Raw genomic sequence first — 21,819 nt, 5'->3', positions numbered from 1 at the left:
ATCCTCCGCACTTAGCGTTTGCGTAGACACAATAAGAGGATCGCATGCTAGCCCGATAAACAGCCACATACCATACATAACACTGCCTCTGTTCTGGCGTAGCCACAAGCGCCGGAACGAACTTCCCCGAATGGGGCCTCCCGGCCAACAATGCCACACACCCGTTTCATTTGGTGCAAGACTGCTGAGACAATATGTCCCTATTAGCCGTGTGTCATGTCTTAAGCCGTGCGTGTATGTGCTACCTCCTACTTTATGTGGTAGTTTCTCCCCAGGATTCGAACCTGCGACCGTCGCTCGGTTCCAGACTGTAGCGCCTAGAACCGCTCGGCCACCCCGGTCGGCTCATCACCGAACATCTTAAGCCGTGCGTGTATGTGCTACCTCCTACTTTATGTGGTAGTTTCTCCCCAGGATTCGAACCTGCGACCGTCGCTCGGTTCCAGACTGTAGCGCCTAGAACCGCTCGGCCACCCCGGTCGGCTCATCACCGAACATCCGTTGTATTGCACAGTGATGCCAACTGTGGTCTGGAGATATTTTTACGATGTGACATGGCACTGAAGCACAATGCTTCATTTACCTTAAAAGATTAAAGACTTTTCTGCCGCTGCGCCGGTTAGCCGCTAGGTCTGAGGCGCCCTGTCACGGTCCGCGCGGCTCCCCCCTCGGGCATGGGTGTGTGTTGTCCATAGCATAAGTTAGTTCAAGTTAGATTACGCAGTGTGTAGCCTTAGGGACCGATGACCTCGGCAGTTTGTTCCCATAAGACCTTACCACAAATTTCAAGTTTCCAACTTTTCTGCTATTCCTTTGATATAATAAATGTGGAACGAGGTTATAATAAAAGTAATAAATTAATTACTAAACAGTTACTCATTTATAACGCAAAATTTAAAATGGGAAGTCTCTGATCTGCTGCCAGTGTCCACATAACATGCCTTTATCTGCTTATACCCTTGAAAACGGACAAATTAACATAAAAAGCGGATTTCTTCAACATCAGTTTTCACCCTTTAGCACCGACTATTCATAAAGCGCAAATACTGCTATTATCCCTTATTACAACACGAGTTTTGAGCAAAGTTTCAAATAATTGGAATCAATACGAGTAGTACTGTATTCAGCCACTTAACGATTTTTCTTTGTTCGATTTCTACGTTCGTTACAGGAAATAACAGAAACAGAAAACCGATAATCGGTTACTTCAGAAGCCGGTTTTTTTGGAGCTGTTTTAACAGTCAGATAAAACTGGCGTCGAATAAGACCGATATAACCGAAAAGTGGTTGTTTCAGTGATAACCGCCGCCCCAAACTACACTTCCCCTACCGCGCCGCGTCCCAGCACTACGATGCCCCCACCACTACCACTGGGCCCTCCCCTACCGTACCGAATGCGCAGGCGCGGGCTACATTCACTAGAGCGCCCTCTACCTCACGTGGAGACCAAGTACCTGTCATCTTAAAACCGGGTGTATCGTTGGCTCTAGCGCTAACATAATACTACATCCATTATTAGCCGGCCGCTGTGGACGAGCGGTTCTAGGCACTTCAGTCCAGAACCGCGCTGCTGCTACGGCCGCAGGTTCGAGTCCTGCCTCGGGCATGGATGTGTGCGATGTTCTTAGGTTAGTTAGGTCTAAATAGTTCTAAGTCTAGGGGACTGATGACGTCAGATGTTAAGTCCAATAGTACTCACAAGGGAACCTCCCCATCGCACCCACATCAGATTTAGTTATAAGTTGGCGCAGTGGATAGGCCTTGAAAAACTGAACACAGATCAATTGAGAAAACAGGAAGAAGTTGTGTGCAACTGTGAAAAAATAAGCAAAATATACAAACTGAGTAGTTCAAGGGAAGATAGGCAACATTAAGGACGATAGGAACGCAGGAGCGCCGTGGTCTCGTGGTAACGTGAGCAGCTGCGGAACGAAAGGTCCTAGGTTCAAATCTTCTATCGAGTGAAAAGTTTAAATTTTTATTTTCAGTTTATGTGACAAACTCTTATGTGTTCATCACTTTTTTGGGAGTGATTATCACATCCACAAGAAAACCTAAATCGGGCAAGGTGGAAGAATCTTTTTACCCATTCGCCAAGTGTACAAGTTAGGTGGGTCGACAATATATTCCTGTCATGTGACGCACATGCTGTCACCAGTGTCGTATAGAATATATCAGATGTGTTTTCCTGTTGAGGAATCGGTTAACCTATGACCTTGCGACAAATGTTTTCTGTTCCCATTGGAGAGGCAATGTCCTTTCTTCTACTAATCGCACGGTTTTGCGATGCAGTCGCAAAACACAGACACTAAACTTATTACAGTGAACAGAGATGTCAATGAACGAACGGACAGATAATAACTATGCAAAAATAAAGAAAGTAAAATTTTCAGTCGAGGGAAGACTTGAACCTCTCGTTTTCCAGCTGCTCACGCTACCACGGGACCACGGCGCTCCTAATCTCTCATAGTCCATTATGGTGCTTATGTGGCCCACTGACTACTCAGTTTGTATATTTTGCTTATTTTTTCACAGTTCCACACAACTTCTTCCTGTTTTCTCAATTGATATGTGTTCAGTTTATCAAGGCCTATCCACTGTGCCAACTTATAACTAAATGTGAGGGGGGTGCGATGGGGAGGTTCCCTTGTCAGAGGCATTTGAACCATTTGAACGCTATACTGGAGTTAGCTTGGGAAGTCATTCGACAGCCGCCTTATTCACCTGATCTTGCGCGATCAGATTTTAACCTTCTCTGCGCTCTGTCGAACAACCTCCGAGGAACTTCCTTTCCGGATAGAATTATTGACCACTAAAGTCTCTTATTATGTGCATCTGTCGTGTTTCTTATGAAAAAACGCTACTAACTTAGCACCAACCGAGTACACACTCAGCAAAACACTGTGTGAGCGTGGTAGAGAGCACTTCGCACTGTACCAGTTATTTAGGGCTTCTTCCCGTATGGAGCGATAGATACTGGTTAAAGGCCTCTGCGTGCGCTATAATTAGTCAGATGTTCTCTTCGCAGTTCCTGCTGTAGCAGTACGCAGTCGGCGGAGGAATATCTCTAGATTGCCACATGATACTGGTTCTTGAAATTTTGCAAGTAAGCTTTACGCTATTAATTTTTCTGTCAGCTCAGGTTTTTCAGCATCTGCGTGGCCGACTCCCACGCGTCAAAGCCTAATCTCTGTATACGTTCATTATTCCTGTTAATCCTATTTCGTTGGGTCGCACGCACTTAAGGGATATTGCGGGACTAGTGACACAAGTGTTTTGTTAGCAATGTTACCTGTAGAGTGACTATTTTCGAGTATCCTACCAGTGAATCCTAGGAAATGAGACACTTAAAGTAGTAAAGGAGTTTTGCTATTTGGGGAGCAAAATAACTGATGATGGACGAAGTAGAGAGGATATAAAATGTAGACTGGCAATGGCAAGGAAAGCGTTTCTGAAGAAGAGAAATTTGTTAACATCGAGTATAGATTTAAGTGTCAGGAAGTTATTTCTGAAAGTATTTGTATGGAGTGTAGCCATGTATGGAAGTGAAACATGGACGGTAAATAGTCTGGACAAGAAGAGAATAGAAGCTTTCGAAATGTGGTGCTACAGAAGAATGATGCTGAAGATTAGATGGGTAGATCACATAATTAATGAGGAAGTATTGAATAGGATTGGGGAGAAGAGAAGTTTGTGGCACAACTTGACCAGAAGAAGGGATCGGTTGATAGGACATGTTCTGAGGCATCAAGGGATCACAAATTTAGCATTGGAGGGCAGCGTGGAGGGTAAAAATCATAGGGGGAGACCAAGAGATGAATACACTAAGCAGATTCAGAAGGATGTAGGTTGCAGTATGCACTGGGAGGAGATGAAGAAGCTTGCACAGGATAGAGTAGCATGGAGAGCTGCATCAAACCAGTCTCAGGACTGAAGACCACAACAACAACAACAACAACAACAACAACCAGTGAATCAATGTGCAGAGTGATTCACGAAGATATGTAAATATTTTAATATATTATTTCACAAGTAAAAGTAAAAAGTTCATAATAAACATAGGTCCACAAACGTTTAGTTACGGAGTTACGGCTAGTAAAAAATTTTGCCTGAAATTTAGCAACTTCGCTACTATGAAACCATCGCACAACCGTCCGATGTTAAAGTAAAGCAAGATTTCCATTTTGTTGTTATTGGTCTGCTGAATCTAATAAAACATGTCCGAGACGTGTATGTGCAGCAGTTTTCCAGAACACCCAGAGATTCTGGACAATTCGAGCGAATAGTTTTGCCACACATATCGCCCAACGTGAACCCCACTGACCATGTATGGGGCATATTCGAGAGGTCAATTCGCGTGCAAAATCCTGCACCGGAAACACTTTCGCAATTATGGACGAGCCGGTCGGTCTGGCCGAGCGGTTCTAGGTGCTTCAGTCTGAAACCGCGCGACCGCTACGGTCGCAGGTTCGAATCCTGCCTCGGTCATGGACGTGTGTGATGTCCTTAGGTTAGTTAGGTATAAGTAGTTCTAAGTTCTAGGGGACTAATGACCTTCGATGTTAAGTTTCATAGTGCTCAGAGCCATTTGAACCATTTGAACATCCATTATTTATACAGATGGATTCAAGAATAGAGTTGCCATAACTAGTTCGGACCTCGTCGGGACATTCTGAGATAGAGGTGTAGAAATGAAGTAAAAAATTTAATATAATTATTTTTTATTTAGAACGCAATTACATGGAACCTGGTGCGGCAGAAGTGCTTGGTACACAATATTTTTCGGAAGATTTCACATTTTCAGCAAGTCTTTTTCCTCTTTTTCGTATTTATAAACTTCCATGTAAGACATCTTGTAGTTAAACAGGCAGTTAAGATTGATTCCACAGTCCCTGGCATCAGTCGATTTCATTCAACAGACCACTCCGCCGACATCCGCGAAAATAGTCTTTCCACGGTGGTGTGTGCGGGAATAGAAAACAAATACTGCATAATTTTAGCAGTTGGCATTTGCGTTCAGAATTTTCCATTTCCTCAAGAAAGTAAATCCATCTTTCTACCACAGAGTTTTTAGACTTCCATTCTTCTGTGTCACGCTTAGTTTCTAAAATGCTCTTCAGATACACATGTTCCTGAAAACAACTCTTGCCTGAACCCATCACACCATTTTTAATCAGGTGTACAATAGTGTTTTCAGTCATCTTCCAATTCGGCGTTTCAGATAGCGCCATCCAGTCAAATACGTGTTATTTATGAAAAGAAGTAGCCCATGTCTGTAAGTAAAGTGGCCCATCGGGACCATCCGACCGCCGTGTCATCCTCAGTTGAGGATGCGGATAGGAGGGGCGTGTGGTCAGTACACCGCTCTCCCGGTCCTTACGATGGTTTTCTTTGACCGGAGCCGCTACTATTCGGTCGAGTAGCTCCTCAGTTGGAATCACGAGGCTGAGTGCAACCCGAAAAATGGCAACAGCACATGGCGGCCCGGATGGTCACCCATCCAAGTGCCGGCCACGCCCGACAGCGCTTAACTTCGGTGATCTGACGGGAACCGGTGTATCCACTGCGGCAAGGCCATTGCCATGTCTGTAAGTAATCAAGAGCTATTATACAGAAAGCCATTGTTTCTTCCTCAAATTTCGAAATCAAATTAATTATTTCTTGGCCAGGGTTATTATTGTTTAATTTGTTCAAATCCATCTTAGTCTGCACGCCACTAAAGCTGGCAATCTTCCTTACATTCAGACATCTTTGAGCGTCGATTAATATATTTCTTATTTCAGTTATCGTGACTTTATTCTTACTTCAGTACTTGAAAGAAGCACATAACAGTGTACTGCAAAATCGGGACAAAATTAACGAAATTTATATTTTCTTAAATTTTTGTAGTGCTCGTGTAGTACTTCTCCTCTCAGTGTACACATTACGGAAAGTGTGGTAGTACTGCTAAGGTTGCGCTGAAAGATATTTTCAGGTTCTGTAGTATACTTATATGTCAGTACCTATCTAAAAAAACGTTGTTAATAAAAGTTAACAACAAGTAACGAAATCCCTTTTATGTATTTTTTGTGGCGGGCATAAAGAAAAAACACGTAGCATACGCATTATGGAAAATAAATAGTATAGCTAGGATTAAGCTCAGATATATACACCTACAGTAAAGCGTGGCTATGCTCTTCCCGAGTATACTACAATGCCTCTGACGTGTAAAACTTAATTTAGAATCAGGAAGCCATGAAGCCACCATCGGTTTTCTTTTTCGAACGAAAAATGGTAAACTGCTGTTTGTTTCCGTTGTGCTTCAAGGGAAGCGAATTTGAAAAAAAAAAAAAAAATGTAAATTTGTGGTAAGATCTTATGGGAGCAAACTGCTTATGTCATCGGTCCCTAAGCTTACACACTACTTAATCTAACTTAAACTAACTGACGCTATGGACAACACACACACACACACACACACATACCCGACGGAGGATTCGAACCTCTGACGGGGGGAGCGGCGCAGACCGTGTCAAGACGCCCTAGATAGCGCCGCTATCCCGCGCGGCTGCGAATTTGAGATGAATGACTGGCAAGTGTACAATTGGACTCGGAATCAATGACGGAATCCGTATTAGACCGTATTCTTATAGCAGCTAGGCAAGAGTTTAACAAGAAATTGACAGAAAAGTCTGAAGACACTGTTTCGGTAGGGCTCTGTAAAGGTTCGTACCCATCTTGACTGCATATCAACGCCGAAGCCGCAGCCGTACCAATGAATCAGCATAATTTCCCGTGAACAAAGCTGCAATAACCGCTAAGCCTGTAGTATTTCTCGTCGTGTTCGGCAGTGCTAAATTTGCAGCTTAGTGGTGCTGCATACAATGACTGCTGGAAATTCGAGTGAATTTTTTACTGAATAAAATGGTTGCACCAAGATTCTAGGCTGGGAGAAGTGCCCCCTTTTCATGCCCTGCTCCCCTTGCGGACGCCTGTAGTGTGTACTTTCCTTCATGGTTTTAGCTTGCTATTTTGGTTCAAATTACTTAACGCAAAAGCGCAAACTATATTAATTCTGAACATTTGTTGTAACTACTTATACAGGATGTTACAAAAAGGTACGGCCAAACTTTCAGGAAATATTCCTCACACACAAAGGCAGAAAATATGTTATGTGGATATATGTCCGGAAACGCTTACTTTCCATGTTAGAGCTCATTTTATTACTTCTCTTCAAATCACATGAATCATGGAATGGAAACACACAGCAACAGAACGTACCAGCGTGACTTCAAACACTTTGTTACAGGAAATGTTCAAAATGTCCTCCGTTAGCGAGGATACGTGCATCCACCATCCGTCGCACGGAATCCCTGCGCTGATGCAGCCCTGGAGAATGACGTATTGTATCACAGCCGTCCACAATACGAGCACGAAGAGTCTCTACATTTGGTACCGGGGTTGCGTAGACAAGAGCTTTCAAATACCCCCTTAAATGAAAGTCAAGAGGGTTGAGGTCAGGAGAGCGTGGAGACCGTGGAATTGCTCCGCGTCTACCAATCCATCGGTCACCGAATCTGTTGTTGAGAAGCATAAGAACACATCGACTGAAATGTGAAGGAGCTCCATCGTGCATGAACCACATGTTGTGTCGTACTTGTAAAGGCACATGTTCTAGCAGCACAGGTAGAGTATCCCGTATGAAATCATGATAACGTGCTCCTTTGAGCGTAGGTGGAAGTACACACTGACGAAACTAAAATGAGCTCTAACATGGAAATTAAGCGTTTCCGGACACATGTCCACATAACATCTTTTCTTTATTTTTGTGTGAGGAATGTTTGCTGAAAATTTGGCCATACCTTTTTGTAACACCCTGTATATCTCCAGTGAAGAGGATGTTAAGAAATTGTAAAAATTAAGTACTAAAAATTACAAATTGTATGTAAATGGCCAGAGACCTCGAAGCCACTAAATAAATGAAAAGCACCTGTCATCTCATGATATCAGTAATAACGTCTCAGTTATTTACTACCTCAGTTATGCCCATTCATAAAACACCTCTGTTGCCACCGTCCGCTTTCATTTGCGTGGAGACCTCGTTCCATTTTTCATGTCCCACTAACGTATTCAGCCTGATGTCGGTACATTATTCGCGAAGCAGTGTAGCGGTGGCATAGTGCGGAAGACCGCCCCTCGCCTCACACCCCTTGAGTGGTGGCAGCTCGGGACACGTGCGCTTTCCTCTGCAGTGCGTACACGCAGTGCGGTGCTGTCTCCTTGTGCCCCCACCACGCGCAGGGTCACCGCACGTGGCTCTAAGTAGGTCGTCGACGCCGCGGCACACGTGGCCAAGCAACTGCGTGCGGCCCCATCTGACTGCAGCGCCAACTGCGTGCTTGCCCCATCTGACTGCGCCGCGTCTTACGTAACTCCTGCACTCCAGGCAACGTGCACAACACATACCTTCGATTATGCCTGCACCTTTACAGGTACGTTTATATGAGCCATAAAAAATGCATACTGCCGGAAACAAGTCGAGACAGCGTTGTCCTGCAACATTATGGTCATACGAATGGCAGCCACTTGTAGTTCACCATAACTGGCCACTATTGCTGGGCAGTGTTTGCGGCAGTACGTTCCGGGCCAGAAATGTTCAAATGAAATGATCGTATGGTATTGTTGACCGGGAGGCCCCATGCGGGGGAAGTTCGCCCGCCGTATTGCAAGTTCTTTTTTTTAGTTGACGCCACTTCGGCGTCTTGCGTGCGTCAATGATGATGAAATGATGATGAAGAACACACAACACCCAGTCATCACGAGGCAGAGAAAATCCCTGACCCCGCTGGGAATCGAAAGCGGGACCCCGTGCGCGGGAAGGGAGAACGCTACCGCAAGGCCACGAGCTGCGGACGCCAGAAGTGTTTACACGGGACCACACTGTTAGCACAAACTGGATGAACGCCAGCTGGTGGAAGTTAGTGCGGCTCTCTGTTTTTACACCACATAAGGTTCAAATTGCTCTGAGTACTATGGGACTTGACATCTGAGGTCATCAGTCCCCTAGACTTAGAACTAGTTAAATCTAACTAACCTAAGGACATCACACACATCCATGCCCGAGGCAGGGTTCGAACCTGCGACCGTAGCAGCAGCGCGGTTCCGGACTGAAGTGCCTAGAACCGCTCGGCCACACCGGCCGGCACACCACATAAGGTATCAAGTTACAAAGAAGAAGAGAAATCGGGCTTTGGAGGTGTGTTCTTTTTTTAGTATACGGAGTGCTTCAGAATATTTAACTCGTGAATCGATGCTGATTCACAATTTTGCCAAAATGTCGAAACAAGATTTCGAATATCTCGTACAAGCAGTTGATCCAAGAATTGTTAAAACCTATACAAATACGAGTGTGTATAGTAGTTACAACCCGATGATTGAACGCCCTTCGGATTTTAGCTACTGGTGATTCGTATACCTTTAAAATTCACTATGAATCAATAACCCTCAGGGAACGCGAACTATGCAATGCTTTTAAAAGACTGAAAAGATTTCAATAAGGAAAGTGTGAAATAAGAATACAATTTTTATTTTTGCTCATCGGCACACATCAATGGTTATGTATCAAATGGTTCAAATGGCTCTGAGCACTATGGGACTCAACTCAAAAATGGTTCAAATGGCTCTGAGCACTATGGGACTCAACTGCTGAGGTCATTAGTCCCCTAGAACTTAGAACTAGTTAAACCTAACTAACCTAAGGACATCACAAACATCCATGCCCGAGGCAGGGTTCGAACCTGCGACCGTAGCGGTTATGTATCAATTTATGCTTCAGGTACGTCTAGAGGTAGTACGAAACTCGTTGCATTAAACGCAAATCATGTGGATGAAGTACCACCTGCGCTTCCATGCCTCCTATGCAATTTCTTTGCCCCGCTTTTGGCTTATGTTCGAAGATATCGGAATGTTTTGCAAGCTTCATCAAGCGTGATTCCGGGATCATCGGCAACAGCTTGACAACTGTGTTTTTTCAGGCTGCAATTTTCGTATGCATTGCTCTGAAAGATTAATAGTTCTTTCCTTTGCCTGCTTTTCCGTCACTGCATTCAACAAACTCACGACAGCAAACAACTGCAAAACATATGGCTATATGTTCGCGTGTAAACTTTCGAACAAAAGCGAGACGACATTGTTTTGCTCCGACAACTGACTGCAGCACTGTCGGTGGGAGAAGTAGCAAACAAAAGTGAGAGAGAGAGGGAAGCATATACAGACAAGGACAGAGATAAATGTGGCCTCGCAATACGAAACATTCTCCACTCTTGGTAGACAGCATCGGCAACTTTTCAGTAATACGTTGCCAGCTATCTGCATCGACCTGTAACGTCACCGATATTGCCCAGCCACACCGCATAATTACCGCCTATTGCAACCACATTGCAGCAGTGTTGATGGCAACGTTATTGCGGTCAAATATTGCCATAAAATATGGTCCATCTACAAGCACTTTAAGAAATATCGATGTTGGGAGTTTAAGGGAACCAGCAAAAATAACTCGAAATAACGAATTTTTTTGTGTTACGTTATACTCCAGTTATTCGTGAACGACAATATGTACGGTTTTCCTATGCCTGGTGCATATTCATACGGAAGAGACAACATTTTCTAAACAACGACACGCCCTTTGTCTGTCTGTTATCCATTCAGCAATCCGAGTACAGTAGACTTTCCTTGCCTTTATTCATTCTTTGATCACTGCTTTCCAAGTTGATCATCCCGCTGCTAAGCGAGTGTAGGTAACAATCGAACATCAGTTCATCGTTCCATTTACGTTTTACTAGTCCTAGTGATTTGATGGAGACGCTTGATTTCGGAAAATAATCTTATTGTGTTTATAGTTCCCCAAGGAAGTGTTATAGGCCTTCTATTGTTCCTGATCTATATTAACGACACAGGAGACAATCTGAGTAGCCCCCTTAGATAGTTTGCAATTGATGCTTTCATTTAACGTCTTGTACAGTCATCAGATGACGAAAACGAATTGCAAAATGATTTAGATATCTGTGTGATGCGAAAAGCGTCAATTGGCCCTGAATAAAGAAAAGTGTGAAGTTATTCACATGAGAATTAAAGGAAATCCGCTAAATTTCGATTACGCGATAAGTCACACAAATCTGAAGGCTGTAAATTCAACTAAATACCTAGGGATTACAATTACAAATAACCTAAACTGGAACGATCACATAGATAATGTTGTGGGTAGAGCCAACCAAAGACTGCGATTCCGTGGCAGAACACGTAGAAGGTGCAACAGATATACTAAAGAGACTGCTTACACTACACTTGTCCGCCCTATTTTGGAGTATTGCTATGCGGTGTGGGATCCGTATCAGATGAGACTGACGGATGATATTGGAAAACTTCAAAGAAGGGCAGCGAAATGGGGGATATAGTGCCACAGACATGAAACGTGAATTGGAGTGACAATCATTAAAACAATGGCGTTTTTCTTTGCGACGGGATCTTCTAATGAAATTTCAATCACCAGTTTTCTCCTCCTATTGCGAAAACATTCTGTTGGCACCCTCCTACGTAGGGAGAAATGATCTTCTCGATAAAATAATAAGAGAAATCAGGGCTCGCACAGAAAAATTTAACCCCTTACCGCATACTGTGCCAGATATGCCACATACTACTTTTCTCTTTGTCAATCTCATATCTGAGAATATATTTTCAAACTGCATGTTGGGACAGATATGGCATACAGTCAAGAGCAGCTGTGCAAGTAGTGTATGCCATCTGTTGGGAGGGTAAGGAATTATGTGTTATGAATCTTTGCTTTGTGTTGGTTGCTGTTTACATCCAAGTTTGGTTCAAAAATGGTTCAAACGGCTCTGAGCACTATGGGACTTAACATCTGTGGTCATCAGTCCCCTAGAACTTAAAACTACTTAAACCTAACTAACCTAATCACATCACACACATCCATGCCCGAGGCTGGATTCGAACCTGCGACCGTAGCAGTCGCGCGGTTCCGTACTGCGCGCCTAGAACCGCTAGACCACCGCGGCCGGCCCTCTTGCAGACAGGATGACAGCAATGCAACGAGATTCAAAACCTTCAACTAAGGTGGGGAAAACTACCATACATTGGAAACTAGGACATTTGATTAGAAGGGATGATGAGACGAAATTCGCCGGAAATACTGCTCTTCCTCAGGAAGTATTGGAACTTGATACTTCAGTGGAATATTTCCAGTATTTCTTCACTAAAGACATAGTGCAGTACATAGTCGAACAATCCAATCTGTATTCGATACAGTGCCGACCCAATAAATGTGTAAATGTTAGTGTTGGAGAAATTGAACAACTTATTGGTACTGCCTTGTTTATGTCAGTCATTCAACTCCAAGCAACAAGACATTATTGGTGCAAATATCTTGGCCACCCTGCTGTGGGTGACATAATTAGTTGTAATCGATGGGAAGAAATAAAGCGTTTCATACACTTCTGTGATTAACAGTAATCTAGTTCCCGCTGGTGAACCCAACCATGACAAACTTTTCAAAATTCGCCCACTGCTAGACCAACTGCGTGAAAGACTGTTGCGAGTACCAAAAGAGGAATTCTTAGCTGTGGATGAACAGATTATTCCAAAAAAATGCAGATCTTCACTAAAGCAATACAACCCCAGTAAACCACATAAATGGGGCTTCAAAGCTTTTGTCCTCAGTGGAGTGTCAGGCTTCAGCTATGATTATGAAATTTTTGATGGAGCTCAGACTATATCATAATACCTGGTGCTATGGATCTAGGAGCTAGCAGCAATGTTGTTGTGCGTCTTACACAAACAGTCCCACGACATGTGAATCACAAGTTACCCTTGGAAGTGTATTTGCACAAGGGAGGTGTACAATCACTAGGGACAGTCCGGTCCAATCGAGTACGTGGTTGCATTTTACCTAAGGAGGCAGCAATGAAGAAGAATGGTCGAGGCAGCATGGAGGAAAAGATAGCAACAGTAAACGGTGTGCAACTGTCAGTAGTCTCCTGGTTTGATAATAAAGTAGTCAACACTTTGTCAACTTACATTGGATGCAAACCAGAAGGCGAGATCAAGAGGCTTTTCGGGAAGGAAAAAGAATACAAAATGGTACCTTGTCCACGCTCTGCGATGATCTACAATGACTACATGGGGGGTGCGATCTATTAGATTCTATGCTAGGATATTACAGAATTCAAATCAGATCAAAGAAATGGTACTTGAAGATATTCTTTCATCTAGTTGACTTGGCTTGTGTGAACAGCTGGCTGTTATGGAGAAGAAGAAATACGGACTACATGCCCCTTGTTGATTTCAAGGTCGCAGTCGCAGAGGCCCTCTGTAAAACTGGGAAATCCTTATCCAAGAAACATGGTAGCCCAAGCAATGAAATATAAAAACAGCTTGACTGCAAGAAGAAGAGAGGCCCTACAGCAGATCTTCCACAGCGTCAGGTTCGACTGGATGGGATACATCACATGCCTATCTGGCTGGAAAATCGTGGTCGTTGCAAGTATCGAGAATGCAAGGGAAAATCCTATACAGCGTGTATGAAGTGCAGTGCGACACTGTGCTTGAATAAGGAGAGAAATTGCTTCATCAAGTTTCATAATGAACAGAGAAAATGGAAACAGAATTTGTGTTATTTTCTCAAAATATGTGTATTGTAATGAATAGAAAGTGTAATTGTTTTATATAAATGCAGTTCTGCTAGTTCATGTAGGTATCTTATTGTATATTTTCCACATTGTGCATCATCAATCCCAAAACTGTGACTACGTAGGCTTTCCCGGCGTAATAAGTCTTGAAAGTCTCTTCGGGTTTGCTGCCGGATCCTAAAATCAACTTGACTCGATATTTCGGCGATCCAACTGTTCGCCATCTTCAGGAAATGCTGCTTCTGCTGATGAGTCCCGCTGAGAACTGACGCAAGATTGCAATTCGACGTCCTATATAGGCCACCGTTCAGTACACGGCGCATGCGCCGCACATCACGGTTTCTGCCTTCCAAAACAGGGAGGTGGCGCCGCCCTTAGTGAAACACTGCTGGCAACGATATATCGCAATCAAGGCCGCATCGAAGAACGTTCAGTTTTGATGCGAGATAATACAGGATTCCACGTTTTGCTAAGAGAAAACCCATTGTCCCTGTTGATTAAATTATTAGCCAATCTAATTTCAATCGCCTCTTTATACACACTATTCCAAAAACCGGAAATGTTGGCAATTACAACAGTTTCCTCAAATTCCATTTTGTGTCCCTCATTTAGGCAGTGTTCTGCTACGGCCGATTTTTCCGGCTGTTGTAGCCTCGTGTGACGGCGATGTTCCACACAGCTGTCATTCACTGTGCGAATAGAACGGCCAACGTAAGCTTTCCCACATTGACACGGGATTTCGTACACCCCGGGTTTCGTAAGTCCCAAATCATCCTTCACAGAGCCGAGCAGAGCCCTAATCTTAGAGGGTGGACGGAACACACTCTTAATGTTAAAACTCCTTAAAATTCGTCCAGTCTTAAACGATAAGCCTCCAGCATAAGGAAGAAAGGCCACAGATCCATGTTCCTCTTCGAACACCTCCGGAGACGGTCCAAATTCCATAGCCCGACGAATCTGTTTCTCGGTGTATCCATTTTCCTTAAAAACAGTCATCAAATGCTCAAGTTCTTGGGTTAAGCTGTCTGCGTCGGAAATGGCATCTGCTCTCCGTACCAGACGCAGACAGCTTAACCCAAGAACTTGAGCATTTGATGACTGTGATTAATCAGTTATTCAAAAACAGTCTTAATCGCATTTATTGTTATTATACCTCCAACTGGTGTCAACCCGACGTAGCGGTCATCTTCTGGGCGTTTACACCATTGATCGCCGTTATGTAGACAAGAGTGACACCACCAGCAGTCGACCAATGATGTAAACGCCCAGAAGATGACCCCTACGTCGGGTTGACACCGGTTGGGGGTATAATAACAATAAATGCGATTAAGACTGTTTTCGAATAATTGAGAAACATTTGCGCTGTCTATAGGGCTAATGTCATTGGACACAGTGCGATAAGAAAATGTTGTTTTTTTTTCATTTTAAGGAGGATAGTTTTGACATTAGTGAATCTAGAATGAGATTTTCACTCTACAGCGGAGTGTGCGCTGATATGAAACTTTCCTGACAGATTAAAACTGTGTGCCGGACCAAGACTCGAACTCGGGACCTTTACCTTTCGCGGGCAAGTGCTCCACCAACTGGGCTACCCAAGCACGACTCACGCCCCGTCCTCACAGCTTTACTTCTGGAGTACCTCGTCTCCTACCTTCCAAACTTTACAGAAGCTCTCCTGTGAACCTTGCAGAACTAGCACTCCTTTCTTACAGGAGCAAGTGGCAGTCAGAAATGTAAAGTCAAGTTTCTGCAACCTCTCCCATAGAAACTCTCCCTTCGGAAGGAATTATGTACAGTCTTCCTTTTCGCCTCCAAACGAACAGCCATAAGCACAGCACTGAGGACCGAGCGAGGTGGCGCAGTGGTTTGCGCACTGGACTCGCATTCGGGAGGACGACGGTTCAAACCCGCGTCCGACCATCCTGATTTAGGTTCTTCGTGATTTCCCTAAACCGCTTCAGCCACATTCCAGGATGGTTCCTGTGAAATGGCACGGCCGATTTCCTTCCCCATCCTTCCCTAAAACGAGCTTGCGCTCCGTCTCTAATGACTTCGTTGTCGACGGGACGTTAAACACTAATCTCCTGCTCCGCCACAGCACTAAGGCATTATTCTACTTAAAACTCCGGAGATACACAACACTTCCTATGCTTCACTTGAAACGCTTGGGCCGACAACGGCTCCTAATGTCACGTGACGCGGTTTCAGCCAATCCTGAACTGCGGACAGCGGCAAACGCAGGGGAAAAGGATTGGCCATACTTCCCTTTATGCAGAACTTTGTCAGCCTCGTCGTACTGCCAGTGGAACACACGACGGTTTATGGACGCTCCCGCACCAGAACGCCTTTTGACGCGGAATCTTATATCTGCGAGATTCAGATGAGATCAACATCTTGAGACACTCCATCTCACAACTATTCAAAAGCAGAATTGGAAAAAAAAGTCTTGGGAATTACGAGGCTATTAACGAAGCTCGGTTCGAAGAATAAGCCTCTCCGGATAACAATTACGTTCAAACAGCTTACAATAGCGCACTTTCTCGAATCTGGCTGGCTGGATATAGTGGAAATTATCGATCCTCAATTTCCTCACAGCCAGTTCATGATGCTCCGCTACAACCACAAGAGCTCTATACCACAGAAAAGGCACGTTTACTATAGGGGCTATGTAAGTTCTTCTCGAAACCCACTTCCAGTCTGAAATAGCACAGCAAGTGATGCTAATAGGTCAGATACATCAGACACGCTATAATTATTCTAAGAAAAAGGACATACAAACATTTGCAAATTTAATTTCAGTTTATACACTGAAGCGCTAAACAAACTGGTATAGGCATCCGTATTCAAATACAGATACATGTAAACAGGCAGAATACGGCGCTGCGGTCGGCAACGCCTATATAAGACAAGTGTCTGTCGCAGTTGTTAGATCACTGCTGCTACAATGGCAGGTTATCAAGATTTAAGCGAGTTTGAACGTGGTGTTGTATTTGGCGCACGAGCGGTGGGACACAGCATCTCCGAGGTAGCGATGAAGTGGGGATTTTCTCGTACGAGAATCGTTCAGTGTGACACAAGTGCAACCCTTCCGCAAATTGCTGCACATTTCAATGCAGGGCCATCAACAAGTGTCAGCGTGCGAACCATTCAACGAAACATCACCGAGCCCAAGGACTACTCGTGTTTCCTCGAAGACTGAGAGACACAAACCCTTACATCTCGTCTGGGCCCGTCAACACCGACATTTGACTGTTGAACACTGGAGACATGTTGTCTGGTTGGACGAGTCTCGTTTGGAATTGTATCGAGCAGATGGACGTGTACGGGTATGGAGACAACCTCATCAATCCATGGAGCCTGCATGTAAGCAGGGACTGTTCAAGCTGGTGGAGGCCCTTTAATGGTGTGGAGCGTTTTGCAGTTGGAGTGATATGGGACCTCAGACACGCCTAGATACGACTCTGACAGGTGACACGTACGTAAGCATTCTGTCTGATCACCTCCATCCATTCACGTCCATTGTGCATTCCGACGGACCAGGTCAGTTTCAACAGGACAATGCGACACCCACATGTCCAGAATTACTACAGAGTAGCTCCAGGAACACACTTTTGAGTTTAAAAACTTCCGCTCGCCACAAACCTCCCCAGACATGAACAGTTTGGAGAGATCTGGGATGCCTTGCAACGTGCTTTCAGAAGAGATCCCCACACCCTCGTACTTTTACATATTTACTTACATCTCTGCAGGATTCATGGTGTCAGTTCCCTCCAGCACTGCAGACATTAGTCCAGTTCATGCCACGTAGTGTTGCGGCACTTCTGAGTGTTCGCGGGGGCCCAACACGATATTGCCAGTTTCTCTGGCTCTTCAGTGTAATGACGTATTTTTCAAATAAAAACTGACGGGCACTGCCATGTATACTTTACAGTAACAACCAAAACTGTAAATATCACTGCAGACAACAAATAATTAGGTACCGCCGGTCGCAGTGGCCTAGCGGTTCTAGGCGCTCAGTCCGGAACCGCGCGACTGCTACGGTCGCAGGTTCGAATCCTGCCTCGGGCATGGATGTGTGTGATGTCTTTAGGTTAGTTAGGTTTAAGTAGTTCTAAGTTCTAGGGGACTGATGACCACAGATGTTAAGTCCCATAGTGCTCAGAGCCATTAATTAGCTACGAGTACACAGGTGACGAAAATATTTTCCTCTGGTGATTTACTTTCCTCAAAACAGTGAGATTTTTCCTCAGTCAATCTCGGGAGATCTCCGCTACTTCTTCAAATGAACAGAATGACATCCTCAGGTTACTGGAAAATCTAGTAGTTATTTATTAAACTTTTGTAAATTGTGTCTAATAACGACGAAAAGATGTACCCAGAACTCGTTTCCTGCGATCCCTTTCCATTTCTAACTTGCACGCAAAGCTTGTAGCTGTTCTACTGAGCGGAGACGTAAGGCGTTTCTCTCGCATCTGTGCTGGCGTCTCGTACTGCCAAACCTGAGCGCTGCCGGCAGATCCGCCGTGGCGCCACAGTGTAGTAGAGCCGTGAGCCGTAGCCACAGTGAGGTCGCAAGCAGTCCGGGAGCAAGGGTTCGTAGCCCTGTGCACCCCAGTCACGAGCCAATGGCAGAGCGCGAAGCAGCAGCATCCAAGCTGATTGGCTGCTACAAGGGAGGAGTCGCCCCCCCCCCCCCCCTCACCACCACCACCACGTATCCTGCCGCAGTGAGTCTGCGCTATGAGCGGCCTCTCCCTATGTGAGTGCCGACTCGACTACCCCCTTGTCCAACCGGTCGTTCATTCTTATGCCTGCCTGAAACGAAGCGGCTCTGAGTCATAATACAGTTTATTTTTCAGTATCCAGACCTCTGTTGATGACAGCGAAGACTGCTTTTTGAAATAATGTAAAAATGCACAGCACAAAAAAGGACGAGTCACCCTCACAAGAACCTTCGCCGGCCGGGGTGGCCGAGCGGTTCTAGGCGCTACAGTCTGGATCCGCGCGACCGCTACGGTCGCAGGTTCGAATCGTGCCTTGGGTATGGATGTGTGTGATGTCTTAAGGTTAGTTAGGTTTAAGTAGTTCTATGTTCTAGGGGACTGATGACCTCAGAAGTTAAGTTCCATAGTGCTCAGAGCCATTTGAACAAGAACCTTCTCGCTGATACCGTATAACAGTACTTCCAGCCTTGACAGTTCTCTCAATTCTGTGAGAAAGCGTGCCCACATATTTCTGCAGGTATGCCATAGCTCCAGCCCCTCATTGGTTATTAGGTCCCGTAGAGTCATCAACGTTGATTGCTACGTTTCATTTACTATTCCAAATGTACCAATTTCATTAGGCAGATTCCATATTCCTGGATTTTAGGAAAGCGTTCGACGGAGTGTAACACTGCAGACTGTTAACGACCATTCAAGCATACGGAACAGGGTGAGTGGTCTGAGGACTTCTTGAAGCCAGCCCTGGTGGCCGAGCGGTTCTAGGCGCTTTAATCTGGAACCGCGCAACCGCTACGGTCGCAGGTTCAAATCCTGCCTCGGGAATGGATGTGTGTGATGTGCTTAGGTTAGTTAGGTTTAAGTAGTTCTAAGTTCTAGGGGACAGATGACTTCAGATGTTAAGTCCCATAGTGCTCAGAGCCATTTGAACCATTTTGAAGTTCTTGAATAATAGAAGTCCAGTACATTGTCCTCGACGGAGGGTGCTCATAAGAGACAAGGATTCCGACATGAGTGCGACCCCTCTTATTCTCTATACAGGGTATTTTGAGAGGTGGTAGTAATAATCGAAAGAAGAAAAGTTAAGTCCAACAAACATGGGTCCAGCAACGCATACTTTCCGAGACGAGTGTTCATAGGACGGACTGTGCGACCGTTTGTTGCGGATTCGTTGCACTGGCGCTGCTTCAAATGTTTCTGCTGGGTATTGGTTCAAATGGCTCCGAGCACTATGGGACTTATCATCTGAGGTCGTCAGTCCCCTAGAACGTAGAACTACTTAAACCTAACTAACCTGAGGACGCCACACACATCCGTGCCCGAGGCAGGATTCAAACCTGCGAACGTAGCGATCGCGCGGTTCCCGACTGTAGCGCCTAAAACCGCTCGGCCACTCCGGCCGGCTCGGCTGGGTATTACGATGCCTTATTGTACTCTGTCTACCATTAGGCGGTCTGCAGGCAGTTGTGTGGTTGGAGTCGCGTTGTAGGCTACGTCAGTTCTCGTCGTGTTTGTGTGCCTTACTGTACAGTACTGCCAACCTTGGGTATGTATCATGTTGTTTTACCTTCTTCGAAACGCGGATTCACTTTACTGTTATTGCGCTATTGTGCGTACAAATGGTGTACAACATTTGCAATTTTTCTCTTCCACATGTTGTTAGCAACTGTTGTTGCTCGACAAGTGAAATGGCTGATATGATATTCTGCCGTGGTTTGCCAAATGGACGTAGTCTGCGAGCCCGAGCCCTCTACGCTGAAAAATATCCACAGTGCAAAGTGCCCTCTAATAAACTGTTCGGCACACTTTTCCGGCGTCTGAGGAAGACAGGTACTCTTGCACCTCGGAAGACTGACAGTGGAAGACCCCGCACGACTGACATGGAGGAGCGTGCGCTACGTTCAGGGTAAGAACCACTGGACCAGTGTGCGACGATTAGCAGCAGCAGAAGGCGTGTCTCACTCTCTTATCCGGAGGAGGAGGAGGAGATTAGTGTTTAACGTCCCGTCGACAACGAGGTCATTAGAGACGGAGCGCAAGCTCGGGTGAGGGAAGGATGGGGAAGGAAATCGGCCGTGCCCTTTCAAAGGAACCATCCCGGCATTTGCCTGAAGCGATTTAGGGAAATCAAGGAAAACCTAAATCAGGATGGCCGGAGACGGGATTGAACCGTCGTCCTCCCGAATGCGAGTCCAGTGTGCTAACCACTGCGCCACCTCGCTCGGTCTCTCTCTCTTATCCGGGGGTACTTCATGAACAAATTGCTGTACCCATATCATCTACAGCGTGTTCAGGCTCTAAGGCCACATGATCATCATGTCAGACGGCGGTTCTGTCAATGGCTGTTGCAGAAGTGTGCCGCGGACCCATTGCTCAACCCACGATGAGCCAGGGTTCACAAGAGATGGTGTTGTGAATTTCCATAACCAGTATGTATGGGCAGATGTAAATCCCCAAGTAATTTAGGAAAGAGGGCATCAGCACCGATTCTTAATCGATCGTAATGTATGGTCACGCGTACTTGGTGTCAGCTGGCCGGGGTGACCGAGCGGTTCTAGGCGCTACAGTCTGGAACCGCGCGACCGATACGGTCGCAAGTTTGAATCCTACCTCGGGCATGGATGTGTGTGATGTCCTTAGGTTAGTTAGGTTTAAGTAGCTCTAAGTTCTAGGGGACTGATGACCTCAGAAGTTAAGTCCCATAGTGCTCAGACCCATTTGAACTTGGTGATAGATTAATAGGGTCATACGTGCTACCGCAAAGGTTAACTGGGGCGAATTATCAGGAATTTTTCATTAATGTATTGCCTACCTCGCTGGAGTCCGTGCCACTGCAGCAACGAATAAAGATGTGGTTCATGCATTATGGCCCACCAGCACACTTTCGTCACAATGTGCGCGAAATCTGACGCAGACATTGCAGGGCTGCTGGATTGGTAGGGGGGGGGGGGGGGAGGGGGGAGAGACAACACTGAGACAACACCTCGGCCTGCTCGTTCGCCAGATCTCAGTCCCCTAGACTTTTGGTTAAGGGGACACTTGAAGGAATTGGTCTACACCTCGCCGATCAACGATGTGTGGGCACTGCAGGGTCACGTCTTCAATGTTTTCCAGCAGGTATAACAACAACCGGGTGCACTTCAAAGGGCGCGTCATTCCTGACGCCGGAGGGCAGAGGGGTGCATTGTCATGAATGGACGCCACGTCGAACACTTCCAATAAACATGTGTTTATGTCAGAAAGTATGCATTTCCGGACCCATGTTTATTCGCCTTATTTTCCCTGTTTCGGTGAGTATTACCACGTCTCAAAGCACGTGACTAACACTGTCAAAGGCGACTGCCGTGTCGGTACCAGGCAGTTGGCCCGCCAGTACATGGTCAGCCAGACGGCCGTGTGGAACACTCAAGCATTTTAGC

General features: G+C 45.4%; 1 protein-coding gene and 1 pseudogene across 1 annotated transcript in view; both read right to left on the bottom strand.

The window, feature by feature from the left end:
- The window catches only part of LOC124553767 (insulin-like growth factor 2 mRNA-binding protein 1), an 885,110-nt gene that overhangs the window by 788,522 nt on the left and 74,769 nt on the right, over nucleotides 1-21,819 (bottom strand).
- Nucleotides 5,465-5,582, bottom strand: LOC124554250 (annotated as a pseudogene).

The sequence above is a fragment of the Schistocerca americana genome, chromosome 11, assembly GCF_021461395.2.
Source record: "Schistocerca americana isolate TAMUIC-IGC-003095 chromosome 11, iqSchAmer2.1, whole genome shotgun sequence".
NCBI lineage: Eukaryota > Metazoa > Arthropoda > Insecta > Orthoptera > Acrididae > Schistocerca > Schistocerca americana.
Note: the sequence above shows the minus strand (reverse complement) of the source record. Positions and strands in the feature narration are given on the sequence as shown.